Raw genomic sequence first — 17,194 nt, forward strand, 5'->3', positions numbered from 1 at the left:
TCCATTTATTTGAAATGTTCGCAATACACATATGACACAGAAAAAAAAAGGTAGATGAGTGGCTGGTAGCTTATGATTTGCTGGAGAAAAGGGACAGTGAGAGTAATTGTTGCTGGGTGCCTGTTTTCTTTTTGGGAGTAATGAAGATGTTCTAAAATTAGACTGTGGTGATGGTTGCGTAACCTTAAGCATACACTAAAAGTATATGTTTTTAAAAGTATATATATATTTTTGCCATTAAAAGTAATAGCAAAAACCATAATTGCTTTTGCACCAGCCCAATACTTTAAATGGGTGAGTTATATGGTACGTGAATTGTATCTCAATAAAGCTGTTTTCTTTTTAAGTTACGAAATAAAAAAATGAAGTAGAGGCAAAGTTAGCAACGTGACTAATTCCCACAACACAATGTTGAATAAGAAAAAAAGAATGCATGTAATACGAATCCAATTATATAAAGTTTAAGTATATGCAAACAATACTACACATGCATTAAGGATCTACATACATATGTTATTAAGGAGGGGCCCAAGGATTTGGGAAGGAGAATATATTCCAGGAGCATCCCATAAGGTTTTCCATTGTATTCATCATATTTTATTTCTTAAGTTCAGTTGGGGATACAAGATGTTCATTATAATATGCTTTATGCCTTTTTAATATGTTGAGCTATTTCATAAGCAAATAATAATCACCAAGAAGTACATGTATCCAGAAGGATCTGTTGAATTTTATTAAGGCTTGCTTTGCCCTGTTATTAACTTTTACTTTTATTCAGGTTTACGCTGAGTTGTAAAATGAAAGAAAAGTTACAGCTCCTGTGATTTTTGGTTGCAACCTTAACATCCCACTATAAAACAGAGAGGAAAGTAGCAAACATAATTCCACACTTGGCCCATAAAACATCAAAGCTTGAACCTATTGTCACTATTCCCCTGTTGAGAATGGTTACTTAAAAATTCCTGTCTGATGTACTCTTTTCTAAAATCCAAATATTGAGTCTCAAAAAAAACCCTAATACATGGTTAGCTTGTGGACCACTAGGATCATTGTGGTCCCTTCTTGCCCATTTATTTGTCCCAATCCCCTGCTCTTCACGGCCTTGAAAGTGTTGAAATATTTGTTCTGTCTTAAACTGTCGTACAATCACTTCATCATTTCTGTTCTAACCACATTTCCACTTTTGTAGATTACCTTACATTTCATATCTGAAATCCAAAGATAATATTGACATTTTTATGGGTACTATCGTCCATTAAGCAATGTAATGAGTATGCTTTGTCTACATTAAGATAAGTCAACATAAATCTATACATGCTGGATCTAAGACCAGATCTGCAGAATTTATAAACAACCTCCTGCATCCCTCTTCTAGGAAACCAAAGTCTTGGCCAATTTGCTAACATTTATAAATGTGTTTCATCATCAAAGTATTTTAAGCCTGTTTTTCTTCACTTTTTTCCTAATTTTCTGGCACACAGAAAGGCATCTTCAGGAAGTCAAACCTAATAAAATACATTCTATATTCTTAAACTGAATATGTGAGTCTATTCTATGTAGCTCTTGTCTCTTCTTTTTTGGGTCAAGTATTCAACATTTTAACTGGCCTGATAGAATTCGATCTTTACAGTCTTGGTGGTTTTTATCTGGAATTTATGTTCTAAGACCGTAGACATATTGCCTGGATAACACAGAGAGAATATCTAGGTCTTTTTTAGAATTACAAAACTACAAGTGTGATGAAAGAGCTTTCTCTTTGCTTTGAAGGGCATTTGTAACCACTTACCCAGAGTTGAACTCATAAACAGATCTGCATAACTGGGGTGGTTAAAATAATGAATGTTCACCAGAAAAATGCTTCACAATTGTTTGACTTCTGATTATTGGAAAAATCAAACAGAAGCTACCTAGACCCTTGTTGTAGAAATGCTGTTCAAATTACTTTATTTAATACTAGCTACCTCAAGAGCCTGATAATAATGGTTTTTGCTCCTTCGTTTTTCTTGATCCAACTAATCCCTGAATTTCATAAAGAAACAGGAGCATATTAAAGAGATCGTGCCCCGTATACAAATAATTTGTCACTGTTTCCATAATGAGGGAATATTCTTCCAATAAGATTAGTCAGTGAATTGTTTGCTCTTTAATAAAATATTTATGTTATCAAGTCTAAAATGCCCTCAGTATTGCAATATTTAAAGGAATTTCAAAGTGAGTAATTGCCAATGAGTGCCATGTAGGTTATTTTCCTTTAGCAATTACCTATTCTGTCAAAACTCTCGAAAGCAAGAATCTCATGCTTCTCCCTCCCCTCCTCATCTTCTTGCTTCAAATCTCTCCTTTTATTACGGGGAGTGAGGACAGAATCCATCTTGGGCATTGGTGAATTTTCTAGTTCATACCTTACCTGTCCTATTGCAATGGCATCCAAGGTTCTGGCCTCACCTCCAGTTCCCAGACCCTTCAAACCACCCTGCCTACCCTAAACAGAATTGACTTCCAGACACACAGATCTCAGGTTGTCAGCATGAGTACCATTTAGTGCCTTCGGTTCCAGCTCCCTCAGTGACAGGCAAGGCATTTCCTCAGCCCTACCTGGCCTCTCCTTCATTCAACAACTGTACCCTTCAGCTACTCAGATCCACCAGAATGGCTTCAAAGAGACTTAGCAGGGTTGATTAAGGATCTGGAGATGGGGAGATTTTCTGGGATTATCCAGATGCCCTCAAGGTGATCACAGGGTTGTTGAGAGAGGCACAAGGGTCAGAGAGAGAGAGGTGGTGTGATGACAAAAGCAGAGAGTAAGTAGGAGATGTGACAATAGAAGTTCAGAGAGAGCTGAATATGCTGCTGGCTTTGAAGATAGAGAAAGGGGCCATGAGCCAAGGAAACCAGGCCTCCTCTAGAAGCAGGAAATGGCAATAAAATGGAATTTACCTTTGATTCCCCCAAAAGAATTTCATCAGGAACCTTTTCTTGCTGTTAAATTGGGTTGCTAATTGATAAACTGTTCACGGATGATCATGACTTAAATATGTCACCTTTCACAGATATAATAATAACAACAATAGCTATGTATGATGTCATAGCAACATTGCAAGGTAAGTTTTATCCCAGATTAGAAATACTAAAGTGGAGGCTCAAAAAGGATAAGAAAATTGCTCAAGTGATAGTGTGTGTTGGAGCAAAGGTCTTAATTTTGGTTTACCTAAGTCTAGAGTGTTCACCTTTCAGCAAGCCCATGCCATCTCTGTGGCTTACTGATGCTGTGGGTGTTTATTCCAACCACCACTTACTTTAGCAAGTTTTTCCTAGCACCCCCAGATGGATTTCTCCACCCGCTCCATTCAGCAGCTGCTATGCCTAGTACAGTACTTCTCTTAGGCACTCCCAGTATTTTATTGCTGTAATGGCTACAATCAATTCCTTCACCTCATTCTTCAAGGCTGAGACAGCATTTATTTTTTTCTTTATATTCCCTAGCCTCTAATTCAGTACCTGCAATGCCATAAGCAGACTAAAATGTGTAATAGAAGAAAAATGAATGAACGATAGAACATTTTACATTTTTGCAAAGTGTCATCCAAAAGCATGACCTATATGACATTCATTTTTTAAAGGAACCTGGAGAATCAACAATCTTTCTCTATCCCTTTCTCTAATCCAAAGTAAACTTAAAGTAAATTGAACCCAAATGGAAAATTCTACAGAACGAACACACAGGGATGCTAACATATTGCCACCAATCACTGTCATCTGTGTCTGGGACTCTGAGATAACTTAGTCATAGTCCCTGTTCAACACAAGTGTGTGATCAAAATAAACAAAACTCAGAAAAATATATTTTTTTACATCTGCCTTTTTAAAATTGAGGTATAATTTACATACAGTGAGATGCTCAGATCTTAAATGTGTTCTTCAATAAGTTTTGATGAATGCAAATCAAGACAGAATACTTCTCCAGTCCCAGAAACTCCTTCCTGCCCCTTTCCAGCCATTTCCACATCCTCTTGCAAAGTAATCACTGATTTGATTTTTATCAGCATGGATTACTCGTCTATGGTAGACTTCCATTTAAATTGAATCATATAGTGTCTCCTTTTTGCATCTGGTCTCTCTCAGCAAGATATCATTGAGATTCAACTATGGTTGCGTGTATTCATAGCTCATGCTCTTTATTGCTGAGTTGGATTCGGTTTTATAAACACACCACAGTTTATGTTTACATTCTTCTGCTGATAGACACATCTGCGTGGTTTCCAGGCTCTGGCTTGTATGAATAAAGGTACTATGAACATTCTTGTCCAAGGCCTTTCGAAGATATATGTCCAAGGCCTTTTGAGTTCATTTATCTTGGATATATACCTAGGAATGGAATTGCTGGCAAATGTTGTAAACACCTATCTGCATTTTTAACAAATGAGGTATATTCCTTTAAATTTTCAGATGTTAAATAGATATATAAGTGATGAAAACTGTACTGTGAAAGTTAGAACATCATCATAGTAGACTTAGTTACGACGTTTCTAGGGTCACTTTCCCTTGAAGCAGAGGCTGAGACAGGAATTCTTATGCAAGGAGTGAATTGAGGGAGTGCCCCAGCAGGAACATATTAGGCAGGAAGGGAAGCAAGTGAGGTAGGGAATAGTTAAGTAAAGAGGTGGTTTCAGATGAATTTCAGCCTTATTCTCATCCCACAGAAAGTTCTAGAGCATCTCATCTCAGGTAAGAGATCCAGGCCTTTGTATCTAAACATCAGTCAATCATTTGTTGAGGACAGCCCTGCTCCAGGGCTATGGGGTTTGCAAGTAGGAAGTAGCCTCCCAGGTACCTCTGGGATGAGGAGGCTCCTGGAGAGTTGCGGGGGTTGGAGGTCAAGGGAAAGTCCCTGGAGAGGAGAACAGCTGTGAGCCATTAACAGCCAGCACACAGCACTGGGTGCATGGGAGCACCCGCCTGGTAAAATGGTCTGAGTGGCCTCCAACCACGTCCACTGTACCAGCTCAGCCACTAGGAGACATAAATTCTCTTCATATCACAATTTACCTGCATATGTCCAAGGTAGAACAACCCATGCAAAGAAATGCACTCAGACTTCACGTGGAAAGGTCCACCCTTCAGGGCTCAGATCCAGTGACTCCAGTAGACAGTTAGATATTTGCCCAGGCTTAAGATAAGACTAAAACGTGCATGACTTCTCAGTGAGTTAAAAACTCAGCAGTAGCTGCCACCATTGAACGTCTGCCTGGTGACTTTGCACCACAGGGACAACACAAGCTGAGATCCTCCAGCACTGACCTGATTCCCTGTAGTGGCTTCTCACCCTGTATCCTGGCAGGTCAGTCACTACCGAATACAGAGATTTGCAGGCATGGTAGGCAGATGAGGAAGCACATGACAAAAGGGAAATTTGTGTGCCTAAGAAGTCTCATTTTGTAGTAAAAGTGACCCCCTTCTCCATGACCCTGGTCTTTGGAGCAAGTGATGTCTTTCTTTAAGGAAAATTTTAATGCTAAATTGACACACACAAAAAAAAATGCAGACAAACCAGCAATGGTGGAGGGAGAAATAGGCAAGAGCCTTGGAATCTACCAGATGATCTTTTGACATAGTAGCTTTGCTTTCTGATGTGTTAATTGGAGAGCACATTAACCACTTGCCGAAAAAGAGAAGTGTCACTACAACATCAAATGCTTCCATGGCAACTCAGTGTCAAGATGTCTTTCCATGACCCCCGCAGCACTTGGCACGAACAAAGCCCCATTCCAGCTTCTTGGTCTGAACTCCACTGTTCTGAAGGGTCTTATTCACAGCAGTACAAGGAGCTATTGTTCCACTTCTAAGAAATAAGGTGGTGGTGGAAAGGAGAGCTGTTATTGCAAACTCATCATACTTTATTATTTCCATCAAAGGAAGAGAGGAAGTCCTCAGGCAGGCTTAGCTGAAATATTACAGGGGCTAAGAGGTGAACGTGAAAAACCTTTCATTTTAAGCGTGCAGCAGCTGCTGTGTACACTCAAAATATTGTGAGGAGGAACTTGCCCAAGAACAACCATGAAATTGAGCAACATTTATTAATCTCTGGTTATTTCTCCGTGGTTGTTCAGAAGCAAGCGGCTACAAGTTAATATTTAGGATCGTTCAAGGGGAATTGCCTCATATGTTGCAATTCCTCCCTAGTTTCCCCCAAAGAATAAAAGCACAAGAAAAATCCAGGATATTCATACACTGATAGAGAACAAGTTTCAAGAACTCTTAACTCTTTAAATTTTGACCAGTCTCAAACTAATATGACATTGATTTTGGCTATAAAAGCTATTCAATCCATTTGAAAACAGGTTCAAAGAATGTTTATGTCAGTAGCTAAACCGAGGTGAAAACAGGAAGAAATACTGAAAGTTCACTATTTCTCACATAATGCTCAGAAAAGAGAGTAAAACTGTTTGTGGATGCTGGAAAATACAGGGTAAGATGATAAGAAATGCTTCGGTTGGCTGACCCATTGAAAAACATGTTAAGGCTGACTTTTTGTTTATAGTTATTTATCAGTGATATCAGGCTTTCATATCCCTGGCCCTGAATATCCATCCAAGATGAATCACAGCATGCAACAGAAATACTATTACATTTCTAACTCAACAGTAGCCACATGTTATGTAATTAAAGCCCAAATAGATTCTTCAGTGTGTCATCGTCAGTTTACTACCGGTAGTTAACTTATTGCAACAAAAGAAATCCATTTTGTTGTAAGTGACATTTTGAAAGAGAAATTGACTTTGAAAACAGATTTATTTAGCCTGCTAGAGCTTATCTTCAAGAACTTTGAACTCCCAAAACAAATTAGTTTAAGAATATAAACCACGGAGGATAGATGCATGTTAACATCCTCAGAGTCAAAAAACTATAAGCCTCTTCAAAACCTGAGTGAAAGATAGGTAGGCAAAAACACAAAAACACAGTTTTGGTGGTCCTGGCACATCACAAGCTGAAGCTAGATTTTCTCAGCAACTAAAAATAATAGGCATATCAATATAATAATGGTTATAACAATATTTATCTCTCCAGAATAATGTGAGATGATGCAAGAAGAGAAACCACTACTCCGTTCAAATATTCATTGTATCGTTCCTTTACTGCAACCAGTTCAGGGCTCAAGTTTTTAAAAATGAATATAGAAATATAAACACAAAGTGGTATTTTTAAAAAGCTCTGTACTGAAAGATTAATGATGATGGAGGTGTTTTCACCTGGAAAAGTGAAGCTAGAAAAATGCCCTCCTAGACACCCTTGGATATTTGAAGCAATATTACAAAGAAGACACCACGTGAATTTCCTCTATATTTGCAAAGGAACAAACAAAAGAGAAAATGTGAAAGTAGAGTTTGGGTAGAAATTATGCATATACTTTTCAATTTCAACAACTAGGGTGGGCTATCAAGGAAGACTGTGGGATTCTAGAGATCTTTAAAGTGGCTAGATAGAAATCAAGCTGGATAGAAAACCATTTGAACCATCTTCCTTGAGTTCTGCTAAATACAAAAAACGTAAGAGAAATTTTGTGTTTGCCTTTACGTTAGTAGCCCCAGTGTGTGGTTTGGGGGAATCTATCTTCGTGGGCAGATCTCCCTCTTCCATTCCTTTTCATCACAAAGACAGAAATGGGAAGTTTAAAAGATTACTGAAATAGTTAAGACATTTTGCAATCGCAAAGAGGTATTCACATTTACTGTTTGAACTAAAACTATCATTGCAACTAATCAAATATAACCAAGAAAAATAACAATACCAACAAATGAAGGCAGTGTGAAGCCGCTCAACACTGTAGTACTGGATTAATCATGTTGCTCTTTGAGAATTTAAAGCTTTTAATCATGTAGTGTTGCCTTCTTTGGTTAAAATTCGTGGGCATTTTACAGGTTTATTTGGGCCCCAGAGCCCCTTCATTGTTCACTAAGTACAATGAAAACCAGTTCAGAATAAAGAAGAAAAATTAATGTTAAACTGAATAAAGGAGCTGAAAAGGTCAAATTGTGTTCCTAGGGTCAAAGAATATGCCCACAGGTGGAAAAAAACATGGAAATCAAAATTAAATACAGAGCGATGCCGGCAAATTTGTGGAAGTAGTGAAATTGTCTGCAAATTGAGTTTCCAATGGTTCTGCATTACAAATCCATAATATGCATAAAGTATATTATGGATATATGTAAATGTATCCATAAGTAACGTATCCATAAATATATATATAAATGTATTTATGAGCCAGAATTTTATTTTTTTTCTTGTAATCTAAACATCTTGAATTACCTATTCAATTATCTCTTCTCACAACCGTGCAGGGTAGGCTGCCTCAGAGACTCGTTGTCCACCCTGGACATAGAAACCTACCAGCAGGTATTAAAATGTTGCTATTTCGTAAGTACCCATTTTGTAGTTGAAAATAAAGTTAACAGAGTTCTAATGTAATAAAGAAAATATTCTGTTTATTTAATCCTGATTTCAGTGCATCACAAATTAGTTTTAAAAGAAGGTTGATGCTATAATTTTACAAGTCACTTATTAATAAACACTAGGATATGGAGTGCTCCAGGAGATGGAGTAAGAAACACCAAATTCCGGGTATTCTTAAATGTTAAGGTCCACAAAGAACTCATTTGGTAGAAGAAGGGCATAATGTTCTAAGGAAATACTCTACAAAAACTACTCTGCAAGCCTATCCCATACAATCTTCAGAAGTGGAAGGTCCAGGAACGAAGCCAGGGTCCATGAAGCTTATAATAGGGTTTCACCCACCGTGCCAAGGCCCGGTGATAGGAAGGGTCAGGGACTTTCTCAGCAGGCTTCATCATTCTCACTGCTTGCAAAGCAGAGAAAATCCTTCAATTGGCTCTGTTGCAGCCCTGGCTGGGTTTCCAGGTATCTTAGCTTTTCTTTCTTTCATACTTATTTACTGGGTTTCCAAATCTACTCAGCCTGAGAGTGCAAATTTCATTCTTTCCATTCATTGCTCCCCACAATTTTAACCTCTCCCGTTTCCAGATGAAAAGTCTCAGTAAAAAAACAGCTACTGAATGTGCAGCATTTGTCAGATGCCACTAGTCAACTCACTTCAGGTCGGGGGGCTGTGTTGGCTCCATGTCTCTCAAGAGGAAATAAGTCAGTGGGGGCAGGTTGTGGGTCGGTGCCCAGCTTAGCACCAGGTGACCACACACGCTCCTCCACCTCCAACTTATTAATGATCTCAAGCACTTCACACCATTTCTGCCCTTAAGCTTACTTGAAGAATCAAAGATGAGTCTCAAGTTGGTAGTGGAAGTAGCAAACAAGGAAGGAGAGAAGGCCCTGAAATCACCTATCTCAGAAACCGCCAAGATTCTCACCTAAGGAGGATGATTATGTGTTTGTAAGAAAGAAGCTGGTTTAACCTTTAGCCTATTTTCAGTGGTTGGCTTGGTTTTGCACACACATTCACACACACATACACATACATTCATGCACACACCACAGCATACATTTATAAGCCAAAGGCCCTCTAAAATAAGTCAGTTGGGAATCGTGATGGAGATGTGAATAATAGAAGAAAAAATGATTATGCATCCCGGGCAATCCAAAAGGTCCCTGTTCATTTGAAAATGTTTTAAGATGTCAGGGCTGAAAGGCACCATGCTCTTTGAATAAATGAATTGGTCTCCTGGCGTTGTGTCTATGGAAGCTATAGTTATTACTACTCAAACAGCTGACTTTTTGTTTTAATTATGCAACAGAAACTGGAAAAATGTTTGGGGTCAACTTTCTACTTTAGTGACTGCCCCTGTCAGTCGATGCTGTGAAAATCGACCACGCATTTGTTTTGGAAAAAATAATTTATTCAAAATATCTTCCTGCATTTAGCTCTTTCCAAATAAAAGAAAGCATGTATGTGACTGTGGGAGAGTGCTCTCAGGTGTCAATACATAGAAATGGAGATGTTTTTTAGCACAAAAGGCCACAGGAGTAGTTGCCAGGCTGATCACGACTATAAATCAGTGTTGAAATATTTCCTATAACTTAAAGAGTATGTAAACTGGAGTTGCTGAATGGATCTCCCAAATTTCAAAGAGCTCCTTTATTTTTATCTGCAGGAGCAGTATTATTCCCACTTTTGGATCTTGGAAACGTTCTCCCGTGTGTGGGCTTATGCAAATGAGATTTTGCAAAGGTGCCTCTCTGCGCACACAAATACAAGTCCCCAATCCACTGGAACACAGGGAATAAAAGCACAATTTGGAATCAGAAGAAGTCAGATAGAAATAAACCGAGCCTTTCCACTCACCAGGGGCATAGTCCATGCCATTTTCCAGCCAGGATTATCCTGAGCCTCTCAGAATGGCAGTGCATGGCAGCTTTTTACCATGCAAACAAACCCCATGATTCTTTGCACATCTTCACTACCAGCAAAATCCCTTTGACTAAATTGACTGCTCAAATTATGTGCCCCAGAGAGGCACAGATTCAAACAAGCACCCGTGCCAGTCCTGTAGTCTTCTCTACCATTAAAGAGTATGAAATGGATAAATCAGGCAAAACACCAGCCTAGAGGGAGAGACTTAGATATCCAGAAATTTATGATGAGCATCCCTGTAGTTAAACGAATAGCTTTCACCATTGACATTTTTAACAGTTTTATGGCAATATAATTGACATACAATAAACTGTACATATTTCAAATGTACAATGCAGTACTTCTTATCACGTGTAATCATCCATGAAATCATCACAATCAAGTTATCACCCCAAATTCTCCTCAGGTCCCCTTTTAATCTTTCCTCCCACTGCTCTGCGTTCCCAACCCCATCCTATGATTTAGGACATTGATCTGTCAAGCAGGCTGAGCAAGTTGTTCTGCCAGAATGCCCTACCTTGTGGATTTGACTGGCTGCTGCTTCATGGACCCAGTTAGCTTATTCTTCTGTCTTGCATGTTTCCATGAAAGGTACAGTTCCATGGTACGAATTTCTGATGGATTCATGGTACGCATTTTGGGCTAAATACAACATATATGTTTCCCATTGCATCATGTCAAAGACGCTTAATATCGTATTGACCCAACTACTTCTGTTTTTACTCTCTCTGACACTAGGTTTTATTTTTTGTTTTGTTATTCTTTGTTATTCTTTGCTTTTCATTTATTTTGTTCTTAAAGGTTACATATAGGCCAAGCACAGTGGCTCATGCCTGTAACCCCAGCACTTTGGGAGGCCGAGGTGGGGGAATCACTTGAGGTCAGGAGTTTGAGACCAGCCTAGCCAACATGATGAAACCCTGTCTCTACCAAAAATACAAAAATTAGCCGGGCAGGGTGGTGTGCGCCTGTAATCCCAGCTACTCAGGAGGCTGAGGCAGGAAAATTGCTTGAATCCAGGAGACAGAGGTTGCGATGAGCTGAGATCATGCCACTACACTCCAGCCTGGGCAACAGAGTGAGACCCTGACAAAACAAACAAACAAAAAAAAGGTTACATACAAAAAAAAACTAGTTACATGACTATGAATATTAGTTGGTTTGTCCTAAAGGGGTTTTTAACTTTACCTCTATCACAAAATATTTTTATACCCACCTTATTCACACCTTGCTGTGGAGAGAAGCAGCTCAGTAGTGGTTTGGTGGCAGAAGTGGATTTGAATTGAGATTCTCAGGTTGAAAGCAGTGTGGCCCTAGCTAATTGACTGTTCTCCGAACTTCCATTTCTATGCCTACAAAATAGAGATTAAAATGTCAGCCAAAACATCTGAAAGATTGGTTGTATAAATCAAAGAGAGAATATATGGGTTGATATTTTATGAAGAGTAAAGTCCTAGTCAAATAAAATGTTTTATTATGCTGATGTTTTCTGAGATTAGAAAGAATCCTAGAATTATACTGCACAGGTGGAAGAATTGAGACAGAGAGAGACCAGGTGACATTACAGAACTGGAGAGCAGAACGTCAGCTGCTTGGTTCCCACCTGACTGCATTGTCAGAAGCTAACTGGCATCATTTTATTCCCAAACTATTCATAGCACATTCTTTCTAAAGAAGATGTGCAGATTCGGATTCTAATACGTAATTTGCCATGACTCCCTGGGTGCCAGGACCCAAATGCATAAGGGGATAAAAGCCTACAGGTCTATCATCTGCTATCACTCCTTAAATGCAATCTGCAGACCACCCCAGCTGGATTAGTCATTTTCACAATACATCCTATGCTTTACTGACACTGCTAACCCTCCCTCTTCATGACATCTTCGTTTATATTCACAAGATATTATTCCCTATCCCTCTGAATCCTGGAGAATTTTAATTTCTTAAAGAGCTTACACACTTTTCATAGTATTATTGCTTCTTGTGTTTGATTGCATGCTTCTTGTAGGAAGGGACTGAGTCTCTTATACGCCTTTTTTTTTTTTTTTTTTTTTTTTTGAGATGGAGTTTTGCTCTTGTCACTCAGGTTGGAGTGCAATGGTGCAATCTTGGCTCGCTGCAATGTCTGCTTCCCAGGTTCAAGCGATTCTCCTGCCTCAGCCTCCCAAGTTGCTGGGATTACAGGCAAGCGCCACCATGCCTGGCTAATTTTTGTATTTTTAGTAGAGACGGGTTTTGCCATGTTGGTCTGGCTGGTCTCAAACTCCTGACCTCAGGTGATCGGGCCGCTTTGGCCTCCCAAAGTGCTGAGATTACAGGCGTGAGCCATCGCTCCTGGCCTCTTACATGCTTTAAACATAGCATGTGCTCAACATATATTTGTTGAATTAAACTCAACTGATTTTCAGCCCCAATCTGAGTTTCCAACAAGAGTCATAACACCCTTAATGATTGTCCAGCCTAGCTGCGAACATCAAACAAAACATAACACTTACCACTTGACCAAGTTCTGTTAAAAAAAAATTAACAAAATGAAAATAAGGTTATTCGTACTTAGACTTTTTTGAGATTTTATTTTTAGACCAGTTTTAGATTCACAAGAAAATGGACAAAAAGGTACAAAGAATTCTCATATATCCCGGCCCCCCGCCCCCACATTTGCATAGCCTCCCACATTATCAGCATCCCCAACCAGAGTGGGGCATTTATTACATTCAGTGAACCTAGATTGACACATCATTATCACCCAGAGTTTGTAGTTTACATAAGGGCTCACTCTTGGTATTGTACATTCTATGGATTTGGACACATGTATAATGACATGTATTCATCATTATAATATGAGTGGTTTCACTGCCCTAAAAATCTGTGATCTGCCTATTCATCTGTCCCTCCCCTCTAACCCTTGACAACCACACTAATCTTTTTACTGTCTCCATAGTTTTGCCTTTTGCAGAATGTCATAGTTGAAATCACACAGTCTGTAGCCTTTTCAAATTGGCTCCTTTCACTTAGAATTATATACTTATACCAAGTGCAATGGCTCATGCCTGTAACCTCAACACTTTCAGAGGCTGAGCAGGCGGATCATTTGAGCCCAGAGTTTTAGACCAGCCTAGGCAACATGGCAAAACCCCATCTCTACAAAAAATAGAAACATTAGCCAGGCACGGTGGCATGTACCTGCAGGCCCAGTCACTTGGGGGGCTGAGGTGGGAGGATTACCTGAGCCTGGGAGATTGAGGCTGAAATGAGCTGTGATTGCACCACTGCACTCCAACCTGGGTGATACTGTGAGATCCTGTCTCAAAAAAAAAAAAAAAAAAAAAAAAGAGAAAAGAATTATCTGTCTCAAAAAAAAAAAAAAAAAAAGAATTATGCACCTAAATTTTCTCCATCTCCTTCCATGGCTTGACAGCTTATTTGCTCATTTTAGTACCAAATCCTTCTAAATAATTGTCTGGATCTCACAGTTTATTTATCCATTCACCTACTGAAGGACTTCTTGTTGCTTTTGACAATTGTGAATAAAGCTACTATAAACATTTGTGTGCAAGTTTCTGTGTAGACATAAGTTTTCAGTTCCTTTGAGTAAATTCCAAGGACTGTGATAGCTGGATCACATAGAAAGAATGTGTATAGTTTTGCAGGAAACTGCCAAAATGTCTTCCCAAAAGAGCTGTATTATGCCACATTCCCACAAGCAGTGAATGAGAGTTCCTGTTACTCACATCCTCACCAGCATTTGGTGTGGTCAATATTCTGGATTTTGGCCATTCTAATAGGTGTACAGGTGTATCTTCTTGTTGGTTTAATTTATGTTTTTCTGATGACTTATGGTGTGGTGAATCTTTTTAAATGCTTATTTGCCATCTGTATGTCTTTTTTTTTTTTAATTGACACAGAGTCTTGCTCTATTGCCCAGGCTGGAGTGCAGTGGTGCAATCTCAGCTCACTGCAACCTCTGCCTCCTGAGTTCAAGTGATTCTCCCACCTCAGCCTCCTGAGTAGCTGGGATTACAGGCATACGCTGCCACACTTGTCTAATTCTTGTATTTTTAGTAAAGATAGGCTTTCCCCATGTTGGCCAGGCTGGTCTTGAACTCCTGACCTGAGGTAATCCACCTGCCTCAGCTTCCCACAGTACTGGGATTACAGGCATAAGCCACCGTGCCCAGCCTGTATGTCTTCTGTTCAGGCATTTGGCCCATTTTTTAATTGGATTGTTTATTTTCTCACTGTTTAGTTTTAAGAATTCTTTATATATTTTATATAGTAATCCTTTATCAGATGTGTCTTTCACAAATATTTATCACCAGTCTGTGACTTGCCTTTTTATTCTCTTGACAGTGTCATTCACAGAATAGAAATATTTAATTCCAATGAAATCCAGCTCATCTAGTATTCCTTTCAAGGTTCCTGCCATTTGTGTCATACTCAAAAAGTCATTGCCAAATCCGAGGTTATCTAGATTTTCTCCTATGTTATCTTCTAGGAGTTATATAGTCATCTAGATTTTCTTCTATGTTACCTTCTAGGAGTTTTATAATTTTGCATTTTGCATCTAGGTCTGTGATCCATTTTGAGTTTTTTTCTGTGAAGGGTAGAAGGCCTGTGTCTACATTCCTTTTTTTTTTTTTTTTTTTAATTGTATGTGGATATCTAGTTGGTCCGGCACAATTTGTTAAAAATATTATGTCTTCTCCATCGCATTGCCTTTGCTCCATTGTCAAAAATCAGTTGCTATGTTCATGTAGGCCTATTTCTGGAATCTGTCTTCTGGTCTACTGATCTATTTATTTATTATTTTACCAATACTATAGAGTCTTCTTTATTGTAGCTTTATAGTAAGTCTTGAAGTTTGTAGTGTCAGTCTACAAACTTCATTCTTGTTCTTCAATAACATGTTGGCAATTCTGGGCCTTTTTCCTATGTATATAAATTTTAGAATCAGTTTGTCAATATCTACAAAACAACTTGCTGAGATTTTCATTGTGTTTGCATTGAATCTGTAGATCAAGTTGGGAAAAACAACTTGCCAATATTGAGTCTTCCTGTCTATGAACATGGAATATCTCTTCATGTATTTAATTATTATTTGATTTCTTTCAACAGAGTTTTGTAGTTTTCCTCATATAGATCTTGTATGTATTTTGTTAGATTTATTCCTAAGCACTTTTTTTTGAGGGCACTAATGTAAATGGTATTGTGTTTCTAATTTAAAATTTCATGTATTCATTGCATAGGAAAATGACTCTTCTATATTCACTTTATATAACTTTACCATAATAATCGCTTACTAGTTTCAGGAGTTTGGGGTTCTGTTTTTGTTAATTTTTCAGATTTTCTATGTAGACTACCATGTAATGTCCAAACAAATTTGTTTCTCCTTTCGCTATCTGTATGTATTGTCTTTTCTTTTCTTATTGCACTAGCTAGTATTTCCAGTACAATGTTGAAAAGCAGTGGTGACAGGGAACATCCTTGCCTTGTTCATGATCTTAGTGAGATCTGAAGTAATAAACCCTTTTTCATTTCTGATACAGTAATTTGTGTTTTTTCTCTTTTTTCCTTGGTTGGACTCACTAGGGCCTTACCAATTTTATTATCTCTTCAAAGAACCAGCTTTTGGTTTTGTTGATTTTCTTTACAGAGTTTCTGTTTTCAATTTCATTGACTTCTGTTCTAATTTTTATTATTTCTTTTATTCTACTTACTTTGGATTTAATTTCCTCTTCTTTTCTTAGTTTCCTACAGTAGAAGCTGAGATAATTGATTTTAGATCTTTCTTATTCTCTAACATATGCATTCGATGCTATAAATTCCCTTCAAAGCACTGATTTCACTGCATCCCACACATTTTGATAAGCTGTGTTTTCATTTTTCATTTGGCTCAAAATATTTTTTAAATTTCTCTTGGACTTATATGTTTTATAGAAGTCTATTTTTTAATCTCCACATAGCTTCTGATTTTCCAGCTCTCTTTTATCATTGATTTCTAATTTAACTCCATTGTGGCATGACAGCAGATATTATATGATTTCTGTCTTTGGAAAATTGCTAAGCAGTGTTTTATAGCTCAGAATATTGTCTGTCTTCGTGAATCTTCCATGTCAGCTTGAGAAGAATGTGTATTCTGCTGCTCTTGGATCAAGTAATTTATAGATGTCCATTATATCCAGTTGATTGACAGTATTGTTGAATTCAGCTTGTCCTTACTGATTATATGCCTGCTGGATCTGTGAATTGCTGATAGAGGGGTATTAAAGTCTTTAACTATAATCATGGATTAATTTATTTCTCATTGCAGTGCTATTGGTTTTGCCTGGTATATTTTCATGCCCTGATTTTAGGCACCTACACATTAAGAACCATTGTCTTCTTGGAGAATTGATCCCATTTTTATTAGTTAATGTCCTTCATTATCCTTGATAATTTTCCTTTGAAGTCTGTTCTTTTTGAAATTCATACAGCAACTCCTGCTTTCTTTTGATTAGTGTTAGCATGGTATATTGTTCTTTATCCGCTTACTTTTAATCTGTATATATCTTCATGTTTAAAGTGAGATTCTTGTAGAAAACATGCAATTGAGTCTTGTTGTTTGATCCACTATAACAGTCTGTGTTTTCATTGCTGCATTTAGATCACTGGCATTCAAAATCATTATCAATATAATTGGATTGCTGTCTACCATATTTGTTACTATTTCCTTTTTGTTGCTATTGTTCTTTGTTCCTACTTTTTCTTCCACTTCTTTTCTGCATTTTGTGGGTTTCATTGAGGATTTGATATGACTCTATTTTCTCTCCTTTCTTA

At 38.0% G+C, this 17,194-nt stretch overlaps 1 protein-coding gene across 1 annotated transcript in view; it reads left to right on the plus strand.

Moving 5' to 3' along the window:
• The window catches only part of CELF2 (CUGBP Elav-like family member 2), an 867,789-nt gene that overhangs the window by 188,218 nt on the left and 662,377 nt on the right, over positions 1 to 17,194 (plus strand). The gene's annotated exons all lie outside the window — the stretch shown is intronic.

The sequence above is a fragment of the Pan paniscus genome, chromosome 8 (assembly GCF_029289425.2).
Source record: "Pan paniscus chromosome 8, NHGRI_mPanPan1-v2.0_pri, whole genome shotgun sequence".
Lineage (NCBI taxonomy): Eukaryota > Metazoa > Chordata > Mammalia > Primates > Hominidae > Pan > Pan paniscus.